This window comes from Anolis sagrei, chromosome 1, assembly GCF_037176765.1.
Source record: "Anolis sagrei isolate rAnoSag1 chromosome 1, rAnoSag1.mat, whole genome shotgun sequence".
In the NCBI taxonomy this organism is placed as follows: domain Eukaryota; kingdom Metazoa; phylum Chordata; class Lepidosauria; order Squamata; family Dactyloidae; genus Anolis; species Anolis sagrei.
Window position 1 is genome coordinate 308,022,054 of NC_090021.1, and position 25,799 is coordinate 308,047,852.

A 25,799-nucleotide genomic window follows, 5' to 3' on the forward strand; every position below is an offset into this window, starting at 1 on the left:
GGAGGTTTGAAAGAGCTCTAGAGAAATCCAACCTGTCTTTCACCTGCATACAAGACACATATGTGCAAATTTCAGAGACCATGAAGAATAAACCATAAAACAAGCCCTATGAGGAGCGGCTAAAGGAGCTGGGCATGTTTAGGCTGAAAAAGAGAAGACTGAGAGGGGATATGATAGCCATGTATAAATATGTGAGAGGAAGCCACAGAGAGGAGGGAGCAAGCTTGTTTTCTGCTTCCCTGGAGACTAGGACGCGGAACAATGGCTTCAAACTACAAGAGAGGAGATTCCATCTGAACATGAGGAAGAACTTCCTGACTGTGAGAGCTGTTCAGCAGTGGAACTCTCTGCCCCGGAGTGTGGTGGAGGCTCCTTCTTTGGAAGCTTTTAAACAGAGGCTGGATGGCCATCTGTCAGGGGTGATTTGAATGCAATATTCCTGCTTCTTGGCAGGGGGTTGGACTGGATGGCCCATGAGGTCTCTTCCAACTCTTTGATTCTATGATTCTCAGTTTTGACTCACTTTTCTATTTAACCTTGGTGCCAACTGTTTTTCATTATCTGTTTTGCTGGGTGCTGCTTATGAAGGACAATGCATCAGCGATTGGTTATGTGCTAGTAAAGAGAGGGCTTCAACTCCTGTTTATAATCTGCCAAGTGCCTTTATTGCAGAATTTCCTAAAAACTCTTTAATGCCAACACACATATGCTCATTATGTATCCAATTAACTTAGGAACTATAAAATAACAGGATAATAATAAGTGTTACAGAATTATTTACTGTGTGGAGTGAGTTGCATTTGTTGATTTGTCTCTCTGTCTGGTTAAGAGGAAGAACTCTTTGCAGGACTGCCTGTACCATTTATGAAGGGTACATTTCAAATGATCATCTGTATATTGCTAAAAGTGTAGTGAGGGTCTTATCACACTAGAGTGTGGATCCATTTTAAATCCAGTTTCTTCCTTCTGCAGAATTCTGGGGCTTGTAGTTTAGGAAGGGGTCTTTAAACTGCTCATCCCGGAACATCCCGAGCCTCACTAAACTATAAACTTCAGAATTTTGCAGAAGGCAGAAACCAGGTTTAAAGTGGACCCATGCTCTGGTATGATGAGGCAAAAAGGACTAGAAAGGACATGAATGCTTGATAAGATAAAAAGTAATAGGAAAAGTGGAGGACTATACAGGGTTAGTCAAAATTCATAGGCCAATAAGCCATTCAATTGAATGGCTTATTGGCCTATGCATTTTGACTAACCCTGTATTCCAAATAGACTCAATTAAAGAAGCCTGTAAGACTTGAGCAGAGCTTCTGCTGATAGGGTGCCTTGGAGGACTCTCACTCATAAGGGTCACCAGATGTTGATGACAACTTGATAGTAGTTAGCAATAACAACATCCTGGAATCACAATTCCTTTTATAGTTGTCATTGATTCTGAACAAGATCTGCAAGAACTTGATAATTCATTGGATTTTCCTGGTAGCAATGTCTGTATTAGTCATATATTACATTTTAATACATGAAAAAGATTTCCAAGTATAAAAAATCATTTCAAACGACCCTGTGTGCTTGGCTGCTCCTTCAGATTTCTTAATGTACTATAAATCAGCCAACTAATTAATCCACATTTAGGGAAGGTGAATGGACAGTAAAAGTTTATTTAAAACTCCAGCCATTCATCTTTATTATTTCCATGATGCTATGATTAAAAGGGGATCTGTGGTTTTATAGTATTGACTTCATATACTGCACATGTGTAGGGGTGGGAGGGAGATTATGCATTGGAAGTAAAATTGCTCATACTTTTAATAAATATAGGTTATACACAGCTACACTAAAATGCATATTCGATTGTGAGCTAGGTCAGTGCTTTAGAATTGCCAGGTAATCTAGGCTAAATCCAGACAGCGCCTTCACTTACTTTAATGATACTGATGAATGTCTGGTGAATCGCCATGGCCATTTTTATTATGAACATTTACAATCATTTAGTTATCTATTCAGAATTAAGTATTATCGAGTTCAACAATGCTTACCTCAAGATATTTGCTTGTAGGGCTATAGCTCCATTGTCGTGGAACTCTGCACTTGACAAGCTTCCAGAAAAAAGCACATGTTTGTAGGCGGCAGGTACAACTTTTAGTTATATGCAAAAATACTTGAGTATATTCTGCAAACATTTGCCCATTTGCAAAGCAGAATACTAGGCTTTTAAAATTACTGTTGATATTTTGTGGGGCGTGTGTGTGTTTATATATAGAGAGAAAGAGAAAGGGGGGAGAGGGAATTAATTTCTTGGATTTGTGTATTCCTTTTATCTCAGAATATGGCTGTTTTGTACCTCTTATTTGCTGGCTCACTGTGGTGGTGGTGGGGGCAGGAAGGAAGGAAGATTCTTAGTTAGAGATGGAATTTTAATCCTGACTGGATTGTGTGAGCAGGATGTGGTACAGTAAAGCTCTGTTACTACACTTGATCTTAGCCAAAAGGCTGAGAAGCAATCACTGTAAAGCTCTGTTAAACTGGACAAATATAACTCTTCTCTCTCATGTTCCAAACCATAACATTCAACATTCAATGCTTTTATATTGTTTTTATATTGTTTTATACTGTTTATTGCGATACTGCTGTTAAATTGTATATATATGTTTCAGATATGGGCACCATGGGGTGCCGATTTGTTAGCCGCCCTGAGTCCCTCTGTGGAAGTTGAGATAGGATGGGATATAAAAGCCCAAAATAAATACTAAATAAATTGAGCCATATCACAAAATGGCGATTGCCTCCCTTCGGGGAAAGAGGCACTCAGTTCTGTTCTTGTTGCTGGGTGCCCCAAACAATATTCATGTTGGGAAGAGAAAGTTACATCTGAAATTTGGAGACTGGAAAATAAGAGAAGGAGCAGTAGTTTCGTACCCCTTCATGGAGCTCTAGGGTCCTTTTGCTTGCTCCGTGATCTCTTTAGGATTAAAATTATAAGTGCACCATCCTATATCCGCTCACCTTGATTTACAGGGTGATGTGACTAATAAATGTATTATTATTATTATGTTATTTTGAAGGACTAACGTTTTACACACATTAAAATGTGCATCTATGTGCCATTGAAAACACTAACATTTATCCTGGACCTTCCTCTATTTTAGAGTTCACAAAGCTGTTCTTAAGAGTCAGGGGAAAGACATATCCTCATCTACATAACTCAGTTTTTCTCCATCATTTGCAGAATTCTTACTGAGGAAACTTATTTTGTTACAGCATGGGAATGACTAAAGATAAGGACAGAAATGTTCATCCCCGTGTTATCACAGTAGGAACACATTATAATTAAGCAACTGGTGGGTGAACTCTACCACCACATATACTTGACTATTTTTTTTTTGTGAACAGGGGTTGAATGTTGAGCATCTCTTCTGAGGGAAAGAGGAAGAGAAACTAAAATAATGACAAGTTTAAATAGAAAACTTAGGGACTATCTGCACTGACTACTAAACCTGTCACCTGTCACCAATTTGGAACATAAATAATCCCAACTGGATCATTGCCAAATACATTGCAATGCCACATTTGCATCCACATGGTCCATCCAGATTGACCAGTTTTTACCCCACTGGACTGTCAGGTCTTTTTCTGACCCACTACATTTACTCCCAGTCAGCCACGGTGCTCCATATAGGCTTCTGGCCAACATGGGTGCCCCATTCCAACCTGAGAAGAAGCACCATATAGCCAGGGAGAAAGTGTGGTAATGTCAAAACAGGGTGCCCATGGTGACTAGGAACTTGCACATAGAAACTTGCACATAGCTTTGTATCTGGTTTGGAGTAGTCTTGCCAACAAAAGTATGATCCATTCCTTTTTTCATGTGCTATTGAACATAAGTAAAGGATAACTGTATCAGTGTCCTGTCTGGGTAAAGGGCTGGTTCAAATCAGACCCAATTCAGCTGTCTGAACAGCCTTGAAGTTATGGGATACTTTGGAGTTTCTAGCAAATCCCACATGATCCTCTTGCTTTGCCTGATGTGGGACAAAGCCGGGTTAACCCAGGAAAACCATGATATTCAGTGAAAGTAAATTGTGAGGACATTTAGCAGTCTATTCAGGGTTAGTCCAGGTTTTCTTGCCCACGTAGACTTGTCCCAAGAGAAAGGGGGGTTAAGAAAAGCAAAAGAAAATGTTGTCCCCATTCACCTTAGTCCCTGCCACTGCCGCTGGTATTTCCCTTGACCACCATTCCACCCCTAATGAGAATGTAATTGTCAATATTGTACATTACTTGTCCCTGATGCAAGACATGTTATGTTGAGTAGTCTCATGCTTTTCTATGGAATCGCTATCCGTTTCATTTCATTTCATTCATTTGACACCATTTTCATTTTCATTCGCCACTTCTGAAAATGGGGTGCCTATCCAAATGGGTGTTTTCTTCCGCATCTGAAAGAACAAAAAAAAAAATTGGACCATTGGCAACAATGGGAGGGCTTCCTAGGCTCCCCTCCCCTCAGTTTTAGGGCTAGAGGGGTGAAAGTCACCACACATAGAGGCCAAATCGACCATTTTTAGACCATTAACTTTTAAAACATTTGGGTCTTCTTCTGATTTTTAGGATTTTTTTTCTTTTTATAAATAAAATCCCCTTTAAAACATTCCCTCTTTCTCCCAGATGGCCCTGCCCTCTTAAGTTATCCAGCAGCAGCAGCAGGAGGGAGCTGCCAAATGTGAAAGATGCTCCAGACACACATACACACACACCACACAAAGAGCCTGGTACCTAGCCCCAATATATCACTTCCTAATAAAAATATAACAGCAAGCAACTTCTTTAAAAGCTTTTGCTGCAGCAGCAGCGGCAAGCATTAGCAATAGCAGCATTTCCCCTCATTTAAAAAACACTGATTTTCTGGGCAAGAAATGTTCTATAAAATGTATTGTGTGACATCTAGCCATGATTGGGAGTTAAATACAACATGTTTCTGCCAGCATACCATGCCATGTCTTAGCGAGCCAGAGCAGGCCAGTTATCAGCATCAGCCTCACTGATTCAGAATATTGTGGGGCAATAGAGGGCTCAGGGACAAGGGGTGAAGCATGACTTCAGCTCAGTGGTGGAGTGGTTGGCTGGCCACTCCACCCCACAAAGAGCCACTTCACTTATCCCTTTTAAAGAAGGAAAGGGCTTGAGGGCATAAGGAGGACACCCGCAGGACACCCAAGGGTCTGAGAGTCTCTGGTCCCAAATCTTTCCAAGTATGGAAATTGGAAGTTACTACTTCCTGCTTTCCTAACCCCTAGAAGGCAAAAGGGTCACCACCCCTCAAAGACCCACTCATCCCCTTGCCCCCCAAATCCCATGCATGTGCCTGAGCACCCAAATTCATCCCACACCTTCCAAACTCTCAGCTCCTTTAAAGAAAAATATTTAAATATGCCAAGCAGCCAAACTATGGCAAAAAAAAATATACAAATCTTTCCCCTGGCAGCAAGGGAACTTAGGCGGCAAGGAAGGAAGGCAAGGCAAGGCAAGGCAAGCAAGCAAACACTGCAGGCAGGAGAGAGAGCAGAGCAGCAGCAAGCCAGCCAGCTGCACCGAAGGATGTGCCCACAATGGGCTCTTTGGGGGCAGTCTCCCCATATATAGCCTGGCAATGTCACTGTTTTCCTGGGCTCTGATTGGCCCAAATACCTCCTCCTCCTCCTGTTATGAAGCATGTGGAAGGCAGCGTGAGTGAAGCCACATGGCCTGAAAACTAAACAAAGCAATAGTAACTATGAAATTTTCTCTTCCATTGAAAAATGGGACTTTTGTTTCATGCCATCCAAATGGATGGAACAAAACGAAAAACTGAATTAAACAAATTTCAACATTGGCTTTGCCCAAATATGGTTTCTTTTTAAAAGTTTTATAATTTTTATAGATTTATTTTGTATTAATAAGAACATCTAGAAATAGTCAAATACATCTAATACAGGTATGTCATTACCCCAAACTAATATGTCCCAGATATGGTTCTTGATTGCTCACTACTCCTGTTTTTCCACCTTCTGTTTTTTGTCAAGCCCAGCAGTTACCGCTGGCATTGATGGAGTGAAATGCCTTGATTGCAAAGTGGCTAGGCAGAAGTGGATTCATTTGTAATGAGAAATTATTTCCAATATTTAAAATTCCCATATTGGTCTTGGAGATGTTATCTATGAAATGAATTCACTCTGTCTCTGTGCTTCACCCTGATCCATTCCTGTCCAACTGGGAAGTCAGCACGGCTGGTCCAACATTGCACTGTTTCTTCTCTATTCATTGCAGGAAAAGTGGAATGATTTCACATTAATGACTTGCCCTTAATTTACTCTCTCCTATCCTTCTCCACATGAAGATATGCAGTCTCCCCTTGGACATTTTGATGGATGGGCAGGAGTGGCTGTCTGATACGGAATATGGATGCAATAGCACAGCTGTCACTATTGTTCGAAAAGGTCACACCTGGCAAAATGTACTGAATTCAGGATATGCTTCATTTGGCTCTTTATTTATTTATTTATTGCAATCCATCTATTGACAAAAATTGTCCTGATGTGTATAAGAGAGCCTAATGCTAAAATGCAGACTGAGAATGGCACGTATCCCGAATCTTATTGTTAAAGGAAGAACACAGGACAATTGATTTAATGTTTAAATGCTTTCAATTCATACGTCTTTCAAAGGAGTTACTTATAGTTTTTAAAAAATATTTGGTTCCTTTCCTGTGTTGCAGTTTTCATGATGTCAGGGCTACTTCATGCTACTTATGAAAATCCTTCCATTAATGCAAAGGTCACCAAAAATGAAATGAGGCAAAGAACTTGGGAGGATAATATAAAAAGTAAAGAAGAAAGATTATAAGAGCTTGTTGTCATATCTACAGTGCTGCTATGCCTTATGTTAACATGGATCTTAATTTTCTGAAACCTTGACCTTTAAATGTGAGACCTCCCAAGTCCTGATTGACCATGCTGTGACCTCAGTTAGAATAATTCACAGAGTAGCAATCATATTCTCATACTCCAGAGAAGGAGGAAACACAATGTCTTGAAATGTAATGTGCTTGAAGAACTGAGAAAAGTATTGCCTAATTTAAACAGAAGAACCCCATGACAAGAGGTTAGATTAGGAAAAGATCAAATTTGGAACCATATCTTAGTACATTGAATTAAAATTTGATGATCTCATTTTTGATAAGATACTTAAGGCATAGCCAGAAAATATGATTAAAAGTTGACAAAGGATTAAAATACATTGCAGGTACTGTACATTTCCAATAATCACATCTTATTTTAAATGTGACTACAATGGATCTTGAAATATCTCTCCATCCAGGCAGTGTTAATTTCAATTCAAAACAAGCAAACACTGAAAACCCTGTTTCTGTGTGAAACTGAGTTCATGTCAAAGAAAGTGAGGAATGAGATGCCTTAGGAATATTGCAAAAGGTCCACCCACTTAGCATCTTGCGCTCCTATAAAGCCCTGAATCAAAATATGAAGCTACAAGCTCATATTACCTTTTCTTTAGCAACTGTAATCTAGCGTTAAAGTAAGCATGGGCAATCCATGGTTCTAAATGGTTCTAAAGTACTTACAAAACTAAAATTCTGGTGGTGAATACTAGGGGGCACTGGTGCTTTGCTTCTACAATGTTGCTAGAGTTCTAGAGGTGAAAATTTGGGAACTCTAACAAAACTTTCAAAATGTCATTATTATTTTGTTATTGGTGATTTTTATGACAGAACGAATTTGGAACTGCCATTTATAGTGAAATTTTGAAAGTTTTGTTAGAGTTCTGAAATTTTCACCACCAGAACTTTAGCAACACTGTAGAAACTAGTACCCCCTAGTTTTCACCACCAGAACTTTAGTTTTGTAAGTACTTTAGAAATATGGATTGCCCATGCCTATTAATTAGCTATCATTGATTTTGCATCATTAATCTGTGTAAGAAGGGTTGTGAAAGGTGTATTAAAATATATATGTCATCATCATGAATTTCCCTTTATTTTTACAGGCCCCCTTTATTTGTAAATAAAGGACAATATTTCTTGTGCAATCAGTACTAGATCCATTTGGCAGTATCTGGGGAGAAACCAAGGGAATATAGCTACGGAATTTGGACAATCAACAGCTATTGTCCACATATTGTGTCATTTTATAGTAAGTCCACCACAGTTTCAGGTGCAGTGACTGGGCAAAAAAAGAGTAGATTAAAGAGAAATAAGAAAGATTTAGACAAGATATTTATACAGCTTTCATTTGTTTCCCCTTAACATTTTATTTTCTCTCCTTTACTCTTGAAAGCCAGAGGCAGTGGGTTCTTAAAAACAATAATAAAATCTCAACCCCATAAACTGCCTTGTCAGAAGAATAATGATTTCAGCAGAAACAAAGTTGTTCACAGTTTTGTTTTATCTGTAATGGTGGGAAAATGTAAAGTTGGCTTTGTATCGACTAAACTGAGTACGTAGTGTCAGTGAAGTAACAATTACTCTAAAGCTACAGTCCCTCTCCTTTTGCTGATAGAAGAAGTGACTAGGTGATACACTTTAAGATAAATATAACTTACTACTTATCACCTCCCAAATTTGTGTTTTTAAATACATTTACAACTGTACCCTCGGTTCACTTCTGACATGATAAATAAAACAAACACCTCCCAAGTTGTATATGGAAACAGTTTATAGAACCAATTAGAAGCATTCAGGATGAACTCATCCATTCCTGATCACAGCTTTTCACTATGGCTTAAATTAGTGTTTTCTTCCAAAGCTTGAAAGCAACAGGTTACTGTTAACACAACTGCTTCACACTATTTGGAGCAGCAAGGGCATAGTAACTTTTATTTATTTATTTACTTACTTACTTACCATATTTATACCCTGCTCTTCTTGCCTCTTAGGGGACTCAGAGTGGCTAACATATATAGGCAACAATTCAGTGCCCCATAAGCATACATCAAGGGAAATAAAAACACATACATTAAAACATATCAAGTATTAAAACCACTTATGTGAAATCACACAGTCTGATAGCATAGCCTGAGTCCATTCCAATTGCCATTGTACCATTCTGAATTTTTATATAAATTTAAATATAAATATGATTTTCAAAAGTAATACAGGTAGTAAATGCAGCTATGTCTTTGGTATAATGAATAAACTTTTCCTTGTGTTATAATTTCAATTCCATCTTATGATTATTCTTTCATATGTTTTTTTCCCCAAAATGTGTTTAGGGGAGGTTAGATATTGTCTTCCTCTTACAATGAGGAAGTGTGACTTGCCCAAAGTCATCCAGTGAGTTTCCATGACTGAATAGGGATTCAGATTCTGCTCTCCCCAGAGTCATACCACTCACACCACTATATAACACTTGTCTGTTACTTTTTAATGAAGGGCCATTGAAAAATGAGACCAGACATAGAAAATTGGGTTAAATAGGGGCCACTTTATTTGACATATATCCTATCTAGGTTGATTAAATCTGAAAAGAGCAAGAGGGGGGGAGCAACCTGATATAGGTTGAGCTAAGACCAAGTGTCTACTCTAAATTATCTCCTCAGCCTTCCCTTGAGTAAAATATCTGAGTTCCAAGGGCAATTCAATAATCAGGTTGCTCCCTAGCTGGCCACTTATTGAAAGGTAAATCAAGGGTACTTCTATCAAAGTCTTGGGAGTATATAAGTAAGAATAAAAACCCCACGTCAGCCTCGAGGCTGGACATCTTCCCCTTTCCTAGGTACCATAACCTTAAGAAGCTGTTCCAGAGCCATATCCTTCATGAAAAGACGGATAACACTCTTAAATTCTTCCCCACTGTCTGCGAAAGGACTGCCTATTTATAGACACCACCCTGAGGCAATAGTCAAAGTCCCTCAGATATAGTGTGGGGTGTAAAAAAAACAAGTAAAAGAAAAAAAATCTCACTCAGCCCTGTAAACTCATCTGCATTAAGGGTGGAAAGGATGGGCCATGTAGCAGTGATCCCAACAGGCATGTGAAGAGGTCTTTAAGCAGCCTCTAACTCTGCCCTCTCACTTTCTGCATCCTGGTGCACTCGGTCACATGCAATAACCCCTGGTCTCTGAGCACTGAGGTTATCAAAAGTATAAACACACTTTATGCCATTCCCTTATGGTCCCAAGCAACCCCAAAGTGCAAAGGAATTAAACAAAAACAAGCAGTATTTTTTTGATAGCACTACATGTAGAAATCACATCCAATGACATTTCACTCACTATAATAATTAATTGGAACAAATTACTTTAAAATTAACTTTCCATTGATACAATCAAAACTACTAATTTTCAGGAACCTGCCAAATTCATGAACTCGTATCCTTTGAAATGTTATAGTATGGTCTCAGAACAAAATTCAGAATTATACAGTTGGAAGGGATTGTAAGGGACATTGTTCAAACCTTGACATGTAGGAATACACAACTAAAGCATCCCATCCAGCCCCTGCTTAACCCTCTGTCCCCCACAAATAGAAGTTCACCACCCCCTGGAGCAGTCAAGCCCACTGCTGAATAGCTCTTAGAATAAATAAATAATTCATAATCTTTAGGGGTGTTTTTGTGTCAGGAACGACTTGAGAAACTGCAAGTCGCTTCTGGTGTGAGAGAATTGGCTGTCTGCAAGGACATTACCCAGGAGATACCCGGATGTTTTGATGTTTTACCATCCTTGTGGGAGGCTTCTCTCATGTCCCCGCATGGGGAACTGGAGCTGACAGAGGGAGCTCATCGGTGCTCTCCCCAGCACAAGGGTTTAACCCACTGTGTCACTGGGGGCTCCTATAATCTTTAGTTAGAATATCTTCTGATGCCTTTTGAAATAATATGTTTATGTCCTTATCTCTGTAATGGCAAAAAAAAAAAAACAACCTGACTCCATCTTCTATATGACCTCCCTCTAGATAGCTAAACATTACTATCATATCACTTTTTGATCTTTTGTTTCCAAGCTAAACATACTCAATAGTACAAGTCATTCCACATAAGGCTTGGATTCTAAACCTTTAACCAACTTGGATGTCCTTCTCTGGACATATTTCTGATTTGCCAATACCCTTCTTTAACCTTTGTACCCAGAACTGAAAATTTCATCATAGGAATAAGAGCACCCCCTCCCTCAAAATGTTCATTGAAATAATACCACAAATGTGTTAATATTTGGAAAAATTGTTTGCAAGAATATATTTGGGGGAATTGTCTAAAGGAATGTGTCTGTTGTGAGAAATGTATACAAAAATGCATAAAAATGTCCCTGTGGACTAAAATGAAATACCAAAATTTGTGATGTAAAATTGAAAGTATTATGGACATTCAGGAAAGACTGGGCTTTAAGATGGGGAAAATAAGTAAGGTAGAGAAATCAAAACTAACAGATTTATCAATTCCTGCTATAAAACATGGAGCTGGCATTGCTATGATAAGACAGTGTTCTATGATAACACACAGTGCTAACCCTCATTTACTAGTTGGTACCCATACCAGCCAAATAGACTTATTAGGCTTACTTTGTTTGCTCTCTTTCAGATATCATGTCATTCTGCTTACTGGTTTAAGGAAGTGGTAGCTTATATCCACTGGTCTTGTGCATTTGAAAAACCCCAATAAATTGCTCTTGGTAGCATGGCAACATCCCTTTGTTTACCATTGCTTGTGATTGATGTTCCTAATGCTGTCATTTCAATGGGGCTCTGTCACTTTCAGGTTATAGAGCTAGATCTGGTAGAATGAATTCTATTGAGCTGAAGGCACTCAAGGATAAAATGTCTGTTCATTGCTTTAGCATTACAGAGATAAAATTGTTGATTACTCTTATGAAACACCATGCACGGACCTTTTCTTTCTTTGTATGTCAGGGCATCTTTTGTGTAGAAGCTTGATTGAATTTATTTATCTGCTCAACAACAATGCCAGCATTGCATGATGCTAAAGAGGAACATAGCCCTAAACATTTTTACCAGCTGACCTTTGTCAAGATGATAAGCCCAGTTGCTATCCCCTGTTTAAAATATGCAATGGTGAAAGTGACATCTGGGACTCGCAGTGAAGCTGGAGTGAGCAGTCATGACAGTTATTCTAGCTAACTGTACATTATCAAAATAAAGGGCAAAACAGTGTGCTGATATAATGGGTTCCTAGGGCTATATACACAAAAAAGACCAAGAAACTCATGTTAGATGGTTTAGGTCTAAATCTGCTGAACAAGATCCCATACAGAAGGAACAAAAATAATTAGCACAGAAGCTAGTGACATTGAAACAGAATGGCACGTTCTTATAGTTTGGGTGTTGCTTTAAGGGCAACAATGGTCAATGTATGGCTTGTGAGTAAACTCTGTAGCCTACCCACTCCAGGGGACTAAATGACAACAGATGATGGCACCGGACAGCTGTTTTCTGTCAGGATAATATTGATTCTTGATGTGTTCCTCTTTAAACCCTGATGTACTTGGAACACTGAGTGGTTAGGGAAGACACCATTTAGATATTCCATGGCAGTAACATACAATGGTTAACTGGGACTAATAGAGTATACTGTAATGGTGGTTCTGTTGCTGTTGTTGTTAGAGGACATTTTGCTGAAGACCTGAAGTTTTCCTTATGTTCTTTCAAAAAGCTCTGTGCTTTATATTCACCTGTGAAATCTATATGCCAAACAAGTTGTCTGTCGCCTGGTTGAATTTCCTTTCAACAAAATATAACTATATTACAATTGTAACTTTAAACAAGTTACTTTTACACCTGTTGTAATGTGATTAAAACTTGTTCTTGTATTTATGTGGCTCTAGATTCACTAAATGGTTGGAGAGTGATATTATGCTCTGGTTTGTTTTATGTTTGGGTTCTGTTGAGATCATTATAGAGTATAAAGAAGGAGTGTGGTTTCTAACATTCACAATTTATAACCTCAACCTGGTGGTGCAGTGGGTTAAAACCCTGTGCCGGCAGGACTGAAGACCAACAGGTTGCAGGTTCGAATCTGGGGAGAGGTGGATGAGCTCCCTCTATCAGCTCCAGCTCCTCATGCAGGGACATGGGAGAAGCCTCCCACAAGGATGATAAAACATCAAATCATCCGGGCGTCCCCTGGGCAATGTCGTTGCAGATGGCCAATTCTTGCAGTTTCTCAAGTCGCTCCTGACACACACACACACACACACAAAAACCTCAACAGAAAAGGAAGTAACATTTTTGCTGTCTTTGAGAAACAGGAAAGCAATGCACTTATCTTTTATAAAGATTGTAAATTTAAAGACAGCAAATATATTAATTAGTAGGATATAAGTTCTTATATCTAGAAATAGAAACTAAGTGGTAAGTAATGTTTCAAACTCTGTCTCAGACTCAGTTCCATGTTCTATAGACACTGGGTTTATGAGATTCAAAGAATGATGAATCTTGCATGATGTGTGTGTGGGAGGAGGAGGACTTGACCTTTATTTGTTTCCTCCCCTGAACAATGTTTAAGAAGTTGCTTTTGAAACTACAAAGAGTGTCAAAAGAAGTTTTTATGCTGTCATGACAGTCAGCTTGTTGAACAAAGAAGGACAAATAGACCAAGAAGCAGTCTGGAGAATCCAGGCAATATCATCAAAAAGGCTTAATTCATGAAGTGAGCTTCTTTCAGCCCCAGTATGAACATGGAGTGATACAACCATACATAATAATAATCTCCCATTTTCCTGGATGCCAAGTATGCTCTATAATCTCATCTAGTATGTGTTGAACTGAATAGATATAGCTGGAGATGCATCCCTTCAGTGGTGATGAAAGTCTAATGCTGGATTTGAATACTATATTAGTTAGGTATGTAGAAAGAATAATGAAGTTTTTGATACTTCATCTGAATTTGTGGTTCATTTATTGGTGGTTTAAGAATTCCCTCGTTCCTTTTGGGTTGGAAGCTTTCCATGGATTCAAAGATCATATTCTAGTGCTATTGTCAAGATTTCACAAATCATTCAGTGTTGTTTACAAAATTAATCAGCAAACACTATTGAGTTATTCCTGTAGTTATATTCTAACTGTATGGATTTGCTACAATTTATCTTTCTATTTAAAACTCAGTTACATGATAATATAAATTAGTAAGAGCTGCTTGCTAAATAAATAATGTTGTTCTATCAGTTAAGGAAATGAAGTTGATAAAGAGGAAAGGTAAATTTAGAACTGTGCAATAATCATCATGCTTAGTCATCCCATGTGCACCTTTTTTTCAGAGGTTCAGTATATGTCATTTGATCAGAAGCAACAATATGTTGAATCAGTATCTGAATGCAAAGTATTCTCAAACACAATGTGAACAGCTTTGTGGTATAAAGGGTCTAACTATGTCTACATCTATTTTTGGAGTGAAGATAGAGTCACATTCCAAGAAATTTGTGCTTCTCTAATTGTGACATGGGAGAAGGAAAGGAGGATATTTCACACATCTTTTTATACTTCCATCAAAATTAAAATCTTAGGATATGATTCTTGGCAACCTTGCAAGGTGAGAGTCCTTTTCTGAAAATATGTTAATTGCTGTCTGATTCGGACACATGTTTTACATATAAAACAACTTGATTTGCTAAGTATTAGTGCAACTTCTCAATACTATTATGGTGGACTCTGTGGAGGGATAATGTACCTTATTTTGTTCGTATTTTATTATTATAAAAATATCTTATGAGGCTTCTACACTGAACTTCATATGTGGTATCATAAATGGAGAAATTGAGGACTTATGTACACTGAGTTGGTTATGGGATGAAAGGGCTCTGTGATGACCACATGATGCATGGAGTACATTCACTACAAATTTAGGAGAAGGCGACTTAACACTGCCTTGTCCTGTGTTTTAAAATATCACAGGATATTCATCTGTGTTTTGGGCCAGTGTAAACTATTTGGGAAGTGGCTACAGCTGTTTACATCACCATCCTACTTTCTTTGGGCTTGGGTAACCTGCAGACAAGGGATGACACCAACTTGCCCCATTGTTTTGGGATTTGTGGTGCTCACATGGCACAAAAATTGCAGTGTTTATTGCCCTGCACCTGGAGTGATGCTAGCCTCAGAAACAAGGCATTCAGAGAAAGGAAGAGTGAAAGGGTGGAGCAGCAATTCTTCCTTTCCCTTTCCTCTCTTGCATTGCTTTGTCACTCTACCTCTTCTCATTACAGGTGCCAAGCTGTGCTTGGTGGTGTTTATTTTGTAAGGGAAATATGTTGAAGTTCATTGGAGAAGGTCTTCTACAACAATGGCGTGAATACTTGGAAAGTTCCTTCCCCTGTCTTGTTTTCGTGGAGCTGTAGATGTATGGTATCCTAAGAAATACGTCTTTGCAAAATCTTGTCAGTCAAAGCCCAAAGGCATTTTTCTACCTGAGGCAAAGGGCAAGATGTTCCCTCATTCATTTTTGACCTGTAATTGAATTTTATTTCAGCACTAGTAATGAGACTGCATCCTCCAATGCACTTGGGGTCAGGAGGCTAGAAGTGTGTGCAAAAGGCAAGCTAGATAGCACACAGTTCTGCCCCTCAGCTTTGCTCCTCAGTCGTCATGTTCTTGGGATGGCTATTTCTTTTGTCATTTATTTAATTCATACTCTGCCCCTTTCTCAGTATTGGATCCAGAGCAGCTTAACAGTGGAAGATTAAAACAAAATACAGTTAAAACAATACACAATACAAAAGGTGTAAAATGAGACCATCATATTAAAATGTTCCAAATAGTTTTAAATACATATGAACTATAAGATCAAGTTGCAATGCATCTCATTAAAAGGCACTTCTTCCACACTCATAGAGTTAGAAGAAATCACAAGGGCCATTGGGTCTAGACCCCTGCCATGAAGATATCCACAATCAAAGCATGTTGACCATCCAGTCTCTGTTTTAAAACTTTCAAAGAAGAAGACTCCACCATTCTTTGAGGCAGAATATTCCACTGTCAAAGAGCTCTTACTATCAGAAAGATCTTACTAATGTACTGCTGGAATCCAGACCTGTCTCAAAATAATTATTTTCCTGCCAGCAAGAAACAAGCACAGAGAGCGCTAACCTATCCTTCCATAAGAGGGCTCTCTCATGTCCTTAGCACTCATATTTCACACTGCCTAATGGTAGAGCCAGCCCTGATAGTGAAACGTTTTCCAGACTCAAAATCAATTTTGCAAACATGCTGATTTGGGTTTTTTTTGAACATGAAAGTAAACATGATTGCTAGGAACTGTAGGAAGTGATTATGTGTTCCTAAGGCTGGTTACACATCTTCTAAGTGAGTAAAAGAGCTTTATCTTGGGGAACTTACATACAAAGTCTTTATCACATTGCCGTCTACATATTTTTGCAAAACACATAGCTGTTCAGCACATTAATGGGTCCTCATTCCATTTAGAGGAAAATAATTTTTTGCTCAAAGAAACATATTTGTTTTCCACTATTGTTCCTAGGTCCATATGGAATAAAGACTCACTGGAGACCTATTGTAGCAAAAGAGCGTGAACTTTAGTCTTATGTGTAAATTAGGGCATTTTATTCACACATCTCTGAAGACTTGAAAACTGATCAACCATGTTGTATTTATTTTATTTTGTGAAATAATTACCTCCTATTCTTAAAGTGGGTTCAGAAGGTTGTAGCAGAAAAGAGCGGAGCAGATCAGGAAATTTAAGGTTACCTAGAATTGCAGTCTGAATTTTATCTTGAAAAATATAAAATGTCAGTAATCTGGTTGTAGGTTTCAGTAGCAAGACTGCATGCTATCTGTCTCTGGATAGGCTAGTCCAGCTGCCATAGTCCTTTAAGAAGTATGTTCTTCTCTTTCTCTCCCAGAGGTGGCTGAACCATTAGGCAAAGTAAGCGATTGCGGGTGGCGCCGCTGGGCCAGGGGGCGCTGTTCTGCCAGCCGGGCACCGGAGTCTCCTTAGGTCACGCCTTGTCCTGCAGGCCCCATGAGCCCTCAACAGCACCAAACAGATATTGAGGGCTTTACAGAAGCTACTGGAAGAGTGCGTGTAAGAGAGAGGCAGGGAAGGGAAGGAAAGAGAGGAGAGAAAGAGCCTAGCTGCGTGCCTCCTTGCACCTGGAGGGCTTCCCTCTCACCTAGTGGGCAGGGCCTGCGCTTCTCCATTAGCAGGCTGTGCCTCCACCCCACCCACCCACCCCCGGCCCTCCATGCTTGTCTCTCTTGCACGTGTGTTGAGGCCTCCTGGCACCATACGGCTGCCTTCCCTTCCTGCGTGCATGCTCCCAAGGCCTCTTCTCCCACTCATTTGCAGTACCTTCAATCCCTTCTTAGGCCCTCCAGCCAGGAAGGGAAGGCAGCTGCAAGGAGCCTGGAGGCCTCGCCACTTGTGCAGGAGAAAGAGACAAGCACGGAGGGTCCTGGGAGAGAGAGAGAGGATTGAGGGGCAGAGGCACAGCCTGCTAATGGAGAAGCGCAGGCCCTGCCCACTAGGTGAGAGGGAAGTCCTCCACGTGCAAGGAGGCATGCAGCCAGGCTCTTTCTTTTTTTCTTTCCTTCCCTGCCTTTCTTTCTTACACTCACACTCCCATTCTCCCTACTCTGGAAGAGCACAGGGCCTCTTCTCCCAGGCAGCTGTGCCTGGATCCCTCTCAGGGCAGCAAGGAGGCCTCTTCAAAAAACGGAAGGGATTGAAGGTACTGCAAATGTAATCTTTTATGCATGCCTCCCCCAAACCCCTCCAGTATTTGGTCATGGAAGTCCTGTATGCCAAGTTTGGTTCAATTCTATTATTGGTGGAGCTCAGAATGCTCTTTGGGGCTTGGTGAACTGCAATTTCTGAATGTCAGGGTCTATTTTCCCCAAACTCCTCTCCAGTATTTTCCGTTAGTCATGGAAGTCCTGTATGCCAAGTTTGGTTCAATTCTATTGTTGGTGGAGCTCAGAATGCTCTTTGGGGCTTGGTGAACTGCAATTCCCAAATGTCAGGGTCTATTTTCCCAAACCCCTCTCCAGTATTTTCTGTTAGTCATGGAAGTCCTGTATGCCAAGTTTGATTCAATTCTATTATTGGTGGATCTCAGAATGCTGTTGAACTGTAAATCCACACAACTGCAATTCCCAAAGGTCAAGCTCTATTTCCCGCAAACCCCTCCAGTATTTTCTCTTTGTCAAGCACATGCAAGAGCAAACTTCAGCCCTCCAGGTGTTTTGGACTTCAACTCCCACAACTCCCACAATACCTAACAGCCGGTCTAGAAGTTCATAATGTAATACAGGTTGAGTATCCCTGATCCAAAGGGCTTTGAACTAGAAGTGTGTCTTCTTGAGTCCCCCTGGGGGTGAGAAAAGCGGTATACAAATACTGTAAATAAATAAATAAAATGTTTGGGATCATGGGATTGCTGTTTATGTACACAATGACACATTTCAAAGATAGCACCCAAGATAAAACACAAAAAAGGCATGCACAAGGCCTCTTTTCCCACGTGCCTGACAATGCTGCTGCGCGTCCCTCTCCCGGCATTAGGAAATGTGTGCCTTGCATCGCCCCCCTTCTCCACGCACTTCCTAACACTGGGAGAAGGATGCACACTGCCGTTGTTGTCTCCCTTGGCCTGCAAGGAGGAGGAGGAGGAGGAGGAGAGGAAGACAACGTGCGCACTTGTGAGGGAAGGATGGAAGGAGAGCATGCTTCCTGCATGAGGGCTCTTTCCCCGTGCTCCTGGCAATGCCGGCGCGTGTCCCTCTCCCGGAGTTGCAAAGCGTGTGGGGGAAGATAGCGCAAAGCGCATACCCAGGAGCTGATGGAGCACAGGGCCTCTTTTCCTGTGTGAAGAGGGGCAGCATTGCAAGTGCCTCTCCAGGCAGCTGTGCCATCACCCCTCTCAGGGCGGCAAGGAGGCCTCTTCATGAACGGAAGCGACTGAAGGTACTGCAAATCTAAATTATTGTACATGCTTCCCCAAAACCCCTCCAGTATCAGGGTCTATTTCCCCCAAATTTCTCCAGTATTTTGTGTTGGAACTACATCAACACTGACAAAGAAACAAGAAATACTATTTACCCACAAGCATCAAGAAATTACATATATTAGAAACCAACTTTCTTATTACTTTCTTTTCAAGATCACCAGACTGGATCACAGCAACATGTGGCAGGGGATGGCTAGTGTGTGTGTGTGTGTGGTGTGTGTGTGTATGGATGGCATGGGCCAACTTCAGCCTTCCATGTGTTTTGGACTTCAACTCCCACAATTCCAAACAGCCAGTAGGAAGTCCCAAATACCTGGAGGGCCAAAATTTGTCCATGCCCCTATATATATATATATATATATATATATATATATTAGGCCTGGGCGGTTTCGTTCGTTAATTTTGTAATTCGTTAAATATTCGTTATTTTTAGCAATTATGAAATGAATACAAAACATTTTTTCAAACCCGGAAGGGTTTTTCAATAACGAAACGGCATCCTCCATCCTTTTTACGAGCTTCCGCCCGTTTCGGAAATGGGATGGAGGATGCTGGTGCCTGGGAGCCAATCCGGCGCTCCCAAGCAGTGCACCGTGGCTGATTTTGATTGGCCGGGAAGCCCTTTAAAAGCGGCTCCGTGTGGCCGCTTTGCTCATTGTTGCGGAGGCGAGGGAGAAGGGAGGTCCGGGAGGACGGCTTGCATTGGCTTGCATTGGCTTGCATTGGCTTGCATTGGCTTGCATTGGCTTGGTTGGCTGGCTAAGCTGGATTTCCTTGCATTGATTCCTTAATTCCTTAATTCTGTTGTTGGGAGAGCGAGGGCGGTTTTTGTTAATTTGTTAATTTTCCATTTTTAAATATTTTTGAAAAATACCTTTCTTTTATTCTTAAAAAAAATCAAAAAATATTCTAAAAAAAGGAAAGAATCTTGTGTGCCTGTGTGTGCGTTTGTCATTTGTGTAGTTCCAACCAGTGCACTCCTTTTGTCAACAGAAAGTGCTATAATACAGTGCTCGCTCATTATTTGTGTAGTTCCAACCAGTGTGCTCCTTTTGCCAACAGAAAGTGCTATAATACAGTGCTCGCTCATTATTTGTGTAGTTCCAACCAGTGCGCTCCTTTTGCCAACACAAAGTGCTATATAATACAGTGCTCGCTCATTATCTGTGCAGTTCCAACCAGTGCGCTCCTTTTGCCAACACAAAGTGCTATATATAATATAATACAGTGCAATTAGCACGAATAACGAAATTTCGTAAATGCTTTGCGCATGCGCTAACGCGGTGCGCCATCTTAACGAATTGATTCGTTATTAGCGATGCATACAAATAACAAAATTTCGTAAATGCTTTGCGCATGCGCCAACGTGGGCGCCATCTTAACGAATCAATTCGTAAATATTTACGAAATTTCATAAATACTGAACTTTTTAAAGGGAAAATTTTGTAATTATTTTAAATATCGAAACAAAAAAAACCCCCAATTACAAATCGATTTTAGAAACAAATTTTTCCGTTGTTACCCAGGCCATATATATATTGGTTTGGGGGGGGGGGGTGCCAAAATACTGTTCGCTTACCATTGAAAATTACCTAGGGCCGCCTCTGTTCTCTCCCCACTACCAGGTAGGCTATGAATGTGTTGTAAAATGGTTTCTATAATTATGGCCATTTTTGGAATTGCACTTTAAATTTGGCATAAAAAGTTAGAGTTCCATTAAATTAATTTATCTGTGAATACAAATTTTTGGTTAATTTATTGAACACCCATGTACAAAATGAGGATATTTTATAAAACTAAGAATTAGACTAACACTTTTATTACGTGTAAGGGGCAATATGCCTATTTTACAACTGAAAGATATTTTCTGCATGTTATCTAAAATTATCATTCTCTTAATCTGTAACTATCTTGATGTGAGAAAATGCCAATCTAAGGGTCCCTCTACACATAAAACAAAATCCAAGGCTAGTCCAGAGCACTTCTGCAGTGCAATTCAGATATTCCATTCTCAAGTTGTAGCAGCAAGGGGGAAAAGGAGAGAGATTGTTCTACTCTTTCTTTCTTTGCTGCTGCAGTGACAGGCATGATATGAGCCATGTGGATATTGGACCAATTCAGATTAGAGCCAGTCTAGTTGTCTACACTAACCCTGAAGTGCAAGGCTACTCTGGAGTTTTGGCAAAACTTTGGAGAATTCCCCAAGTTCTCCTAAAATGAGGTAAAATGGATTAACCAATTTTGCCCTGCACTAAATACTGGAAATCTCAGGACATCATCTGGACATCTAGGAGTGATTTCTGGTCCAGTGTGGGAAATAGGGGTAGTGTAGATAATTCTACTCCCTGTCCTAGGTTAATTCTACTCCTATTAATGCCCTGAAGGTAATTTACCAACACCTCTACAGCAGAAGGAAGTCATCCCGTCTCTACTGATGAATTAATTACAAGCTATAGCAGGCACAGTTTGCCTTCCTCTTGATATCACTTTTTGTAGAGTAGCATTGCTGTTCCTGTAATATCTTGTGCTTTGTTCTCATACTATCATCACCTAGCAATTTCATAGTTTCAAAAAAACTTACATGTGAGAAAGTAGCAGTACTCTGATGGGGTAAGAAAGGAGTGTGAAGAATTATCTTCAATTTCCTGATATTAGAAAAACCACATGGTTAAACTTTCATTTTAAATTTGGAAGGTGCAGGTTGGAACCTCACATTAAATGGCATACTGTAATTTCCCCCCAGCTTGTATACTGTCATTATCTGCCTAATTGCTGCCTGCTCTGCTCCATAACACTTCCCCAAAGCTGATTTATTTGTCACACTTAAAAATGTTCTCTAGTTTACAATGGGATTGCTTGTCCTAAATTAAATGTAATAATTACTCTGCATCTTTCTATCCCCTACACGCTGACAAGTGCACACATACGCAGACACTGCTTTGAATTTCTTCTGGCAGATGCAAATCTGGTATTTTGCTCATGGGTCACAAGAATGGTTGCACTTGGTTATTTTATTTGTTCAGTCATGCAGAGCCACAAATAGCTGTTTATTGGCAGCTCAAGTGTGTCCTAAGGATATTCATCTTCTGAGATTTCTTAGTTATCTTCCTCTTGTGCTTTGGCATTTTAAAACTCATCACAGATCAAACTATTGTACATCAATGTTTTACTTTAAAAACTTGGTTCAAGCTCACTTTTTTTCTTATGACAATGTATCTGGAAATCCATTGCTGAGTGAGAAGACATTGGTTTTCAAGAACTCAACAAAGACACACATGTTTACGTTTTTACGATCTCATTTTCAGAGCTGTGATGGAACAACTGAGAAGTTCTTGAGAACTTCCATCTGTCAGACGCTTCTGGTGTGAGAGAATTGGCCATCTGCAAGGACGTTGCCCAGGGGATGCCTGGATGATTTGATGTTTTTATCATCCTTGTGGGAGGCTTCTCTCATGTCCCCACATGAGGAGCTGGAGCTGATAGAGGGAATTCATCCGTCTCTCCCCGGATTCGAACCTGTGACCTGTCGGTCTTCAGTCCTGCCAGCACAGGGGTTTAACCCACTGCGCCACCGGGGGCTCTGTCAGACATAACCAACTGATTCATATCTAGGTTCATCATTCAAGAGGCTTTATTTAGAATCCGGACATTACAAAGCCCAATACAATTAATTCAGTTTTCCTAAGTGTTTTTCCAGGCACAGGCATATAACTAGAGCCATGTCATAGGAGCTATTCATGAACCAAAATGATAAATAGAAATGGAAATAATATTTCAAATATATATTTAAAATGGTTGAAAATAGTTCTCTTTAGTTCCGGGAAACCTTGACGAGGAGAATCTTAGTGAGAAAAATACACATAGTGATGTGTTGTGTGTGTGTATGTGTTTCTGCGATGCTGGGGGTGTTTTATTTGAGATCCTACTATGAGCAGGGTGTTGGACTCAATGGCCCATAGGGCCTTCTCCAGTTCTATGATCCTATGACTCTCTTGTATCACTCTATATAATATTGTGCATCTTTGAGAGGTTTTCTTTGCTTTAGATGTGCTGACTTTGAGCAACTTTTCCAAGCCTTGACCTTCTCATCTGAGATTGCTTCTCAAAACAGTTCCACGCAGTTCTGCAAATGTTAGATTGACATTTGGAGCAGGCTTCAGAAGCTTGAATGCTCCCTTTTGGCTCCCTCATACGCCTGCCAAGATTTTGCAAAGCTACAGCTTTCTGTTCCTTAAGTCTCTGGGCTAGTAATAACATTTACCCGCAACTATTTCTTCCATCTGCAAATGTTGCCACTGATTTTGCTAATGTTCCTGAACCTCTTTGCTAGTTTACCCCCTGCCACCTGCCCCCTTGAATGCAACTTGAAGAGGAAGGATGCCAAGTTCTAACAATGCAATAAGATTATTTTTAAAAAAATAAATCTAGGTTTATTCCCAATCCTTTGTAACCTAATTGTATGAAAGAGATTATCATAATTTGTTTGTTATTATTTTTACTATTTCTCCTATGTCAGTTACAGCAGCTGAATCTTACAGACATTTATATTTTGGCCTTATATTTTGGCCTTACAAAACAATAGATCTTTAGTGTTTGGCACATACCTTTTTTCTGTCTTTTCACCTTTTCTTCTTCTTCATTCCATGGTGCTTACTTAGGTTTGGTCAGTCAAATGTATTTTTCTGCCTGTGATGAGTAACAAGGTAGCGCACACATCACTCCACCTGCAGAAAAACATCACGGCTGATGGCTGAACTTTACCTTGCCAATAGCATACTACCTTTCATTGTACTTCTAAGCAGCAGGCCTGTGCAGTCGGTAAATGATGGGTTTTCTGATACATAAGTCTATCCCGTCCTCAATGTCTGTTGCTACAGGTTAGGAATGTGACAAGGCCTCATTCAATGAGTTGTTCCTGATGAGAATCAAGCCACACTTCATTCTGGAAACCATGCCCTGTGAGGAGCAGCTTAGGGAACTGAATTTGTTAAACCTGGAAAAAAAGGTTAGACTAGATGACCCTTTCGGTTTCTTCCAAATTTTGTGATAGACCTCAAGGGATTTCTCAGTTCTAGCATGTCAGTGAGACAGCAGATGTTTTCATTAGGCTTCTGCAATTCCACAAAATATCTTTGTACAAGAGGAGTGTTTTTCTCACTGTGAAGAATAGTCACACATGCACGTGGTGATTACAGAAAGGTTGATCTATCAAAAAGATGCAAACAATTCATCTAATGATTCTGATGTTTAAAGAGTTTGTGCAACAAGTCAGTCAGCAGCTGTTGTATTTGTGGTACAGTATTTTGTTTCAAATAGAATTAAATAAAAAACTTGTAAATACAAATCTTTTCTCAAAACAGGGAATAATATGTCTTCTGTAAGGAAAAGAGATAAATAGAAAAGAATAAAAAATGGCGGTTCTTCCATTTTGCACACAGGAAAGTTTTATGGTCAGACTTCCTTTTATATAGAAATCTATCCAAAGCATTGAACTCACACCACATTTACATGCCAAACCTCTTAGGATTCAGCCTCACATCATCCCAGCTTGCTGGCTGAAGAAGAAATTTCAAGTGTTTGCAGCTGCCTATTCTTTCTGTCAGGTGGCAAAGCTTATTTCTTTTCCCCTCCTCCATTCCATCCAGAGAAGCATCAGTGCACTTGTGGATTTGGTTTCTTTGCTTAAAAAACACACACACTGAATGCAATTGAAAATCAACTCTGCTCATAGCTTTCTTCTCTTGATGGGATAATGAATTCTTCATGGACATTGAGCAAAACTAACAACTGATAGCTGTCTCCTGGAAGTTGGTGAACCAGTCCACTTTTACCTGTTGGCTAACTATCCATGGCAAGTTAGTGGAGTTCCTCCTTGCTCTTCCCTGCTTTCACAAGGAAACCATAAACATTTTTTCTGAAGAAAGCACACGAGTAAAATTCTTGCCTAATTGGGATGCTTCAAAATTTGGAAGTGTTTACTATTGGGGCTGGAATAGAGAAAAACCTTCCATTATACTATTCTCAACTGTAAAGCCATTTCTTTGCTGAAGCAATAGATCCCCCCTTTTTAGCAACACTTTGTTGACCATCTTTCTTCCACACATTCCATTTGATTTCACTAATAATTTAGTAAAGTTAAATATCCAAGCTCCCTTCTAGTTCATCTAGCTCTAAGTATGATGTAACTGAAGTTATGTGGTGTCTACATGACAATCTGAACAACTTGAGGTCAAAATGATGATGGCTTATAGTTTCAAAAAATAGTTTTGATTTAAATGCATCCACTTCAATGCTGTCTGTTCCTTTACCCGTCTAGCTTTTTTTTCCTATTATCGTCTTTCCTGGTCGTCCTAATTTTATCATCTTAATCATATATTTTTAAAGTAATTCTGTCTTTACTTTGCAGATATGTATTTGGAACTTTATTAAGCATCATCATAATAGTTATTTTTTATACTTCTGAACAATATGTTGTTGTAGAAAAAATTGAGATACGTCCATATGAAATTTCCTTGTCTACTGTATGCACATACGCATACAGTAGCACGACTAGTTTCATGCAAGGCACATTTGAGCTGAAGGTGTCAAAAAGAGCTATTTCACGCCCAACTGCACTTCCTAATACAATTCACATCAAAACTGGGAAGGTGTGGGTTGTGCAGTTTCTGTACGTGCAGCCAGTCAATATGTGTGTAATATGCAGTATATTTGGTTCTACTGGCAACTACGAGAAGGGTTTTTGTAGTTACAGAAGAGAAAGAGAATGTGATCACATTTAAGACTTTGCTTCTCCTTAACATAGACTTGTGGAAAGGAATACCTCCATAGGCTGTGAA

General features: G+C 39.7%; 1 protein-coding gene across 47 annotated transcripts in view; it reads left to right on the top strand.

Moving 5' to 3' along the window:
• Positions 1 to 25,799, top strand: part of NRXN3 (neurexin 3) — a 1,474,105-nt gene that overhangs the window by 442,846 nt on the left and 1,005,460 nt on the right. The window lies entirely within an intron of this gene.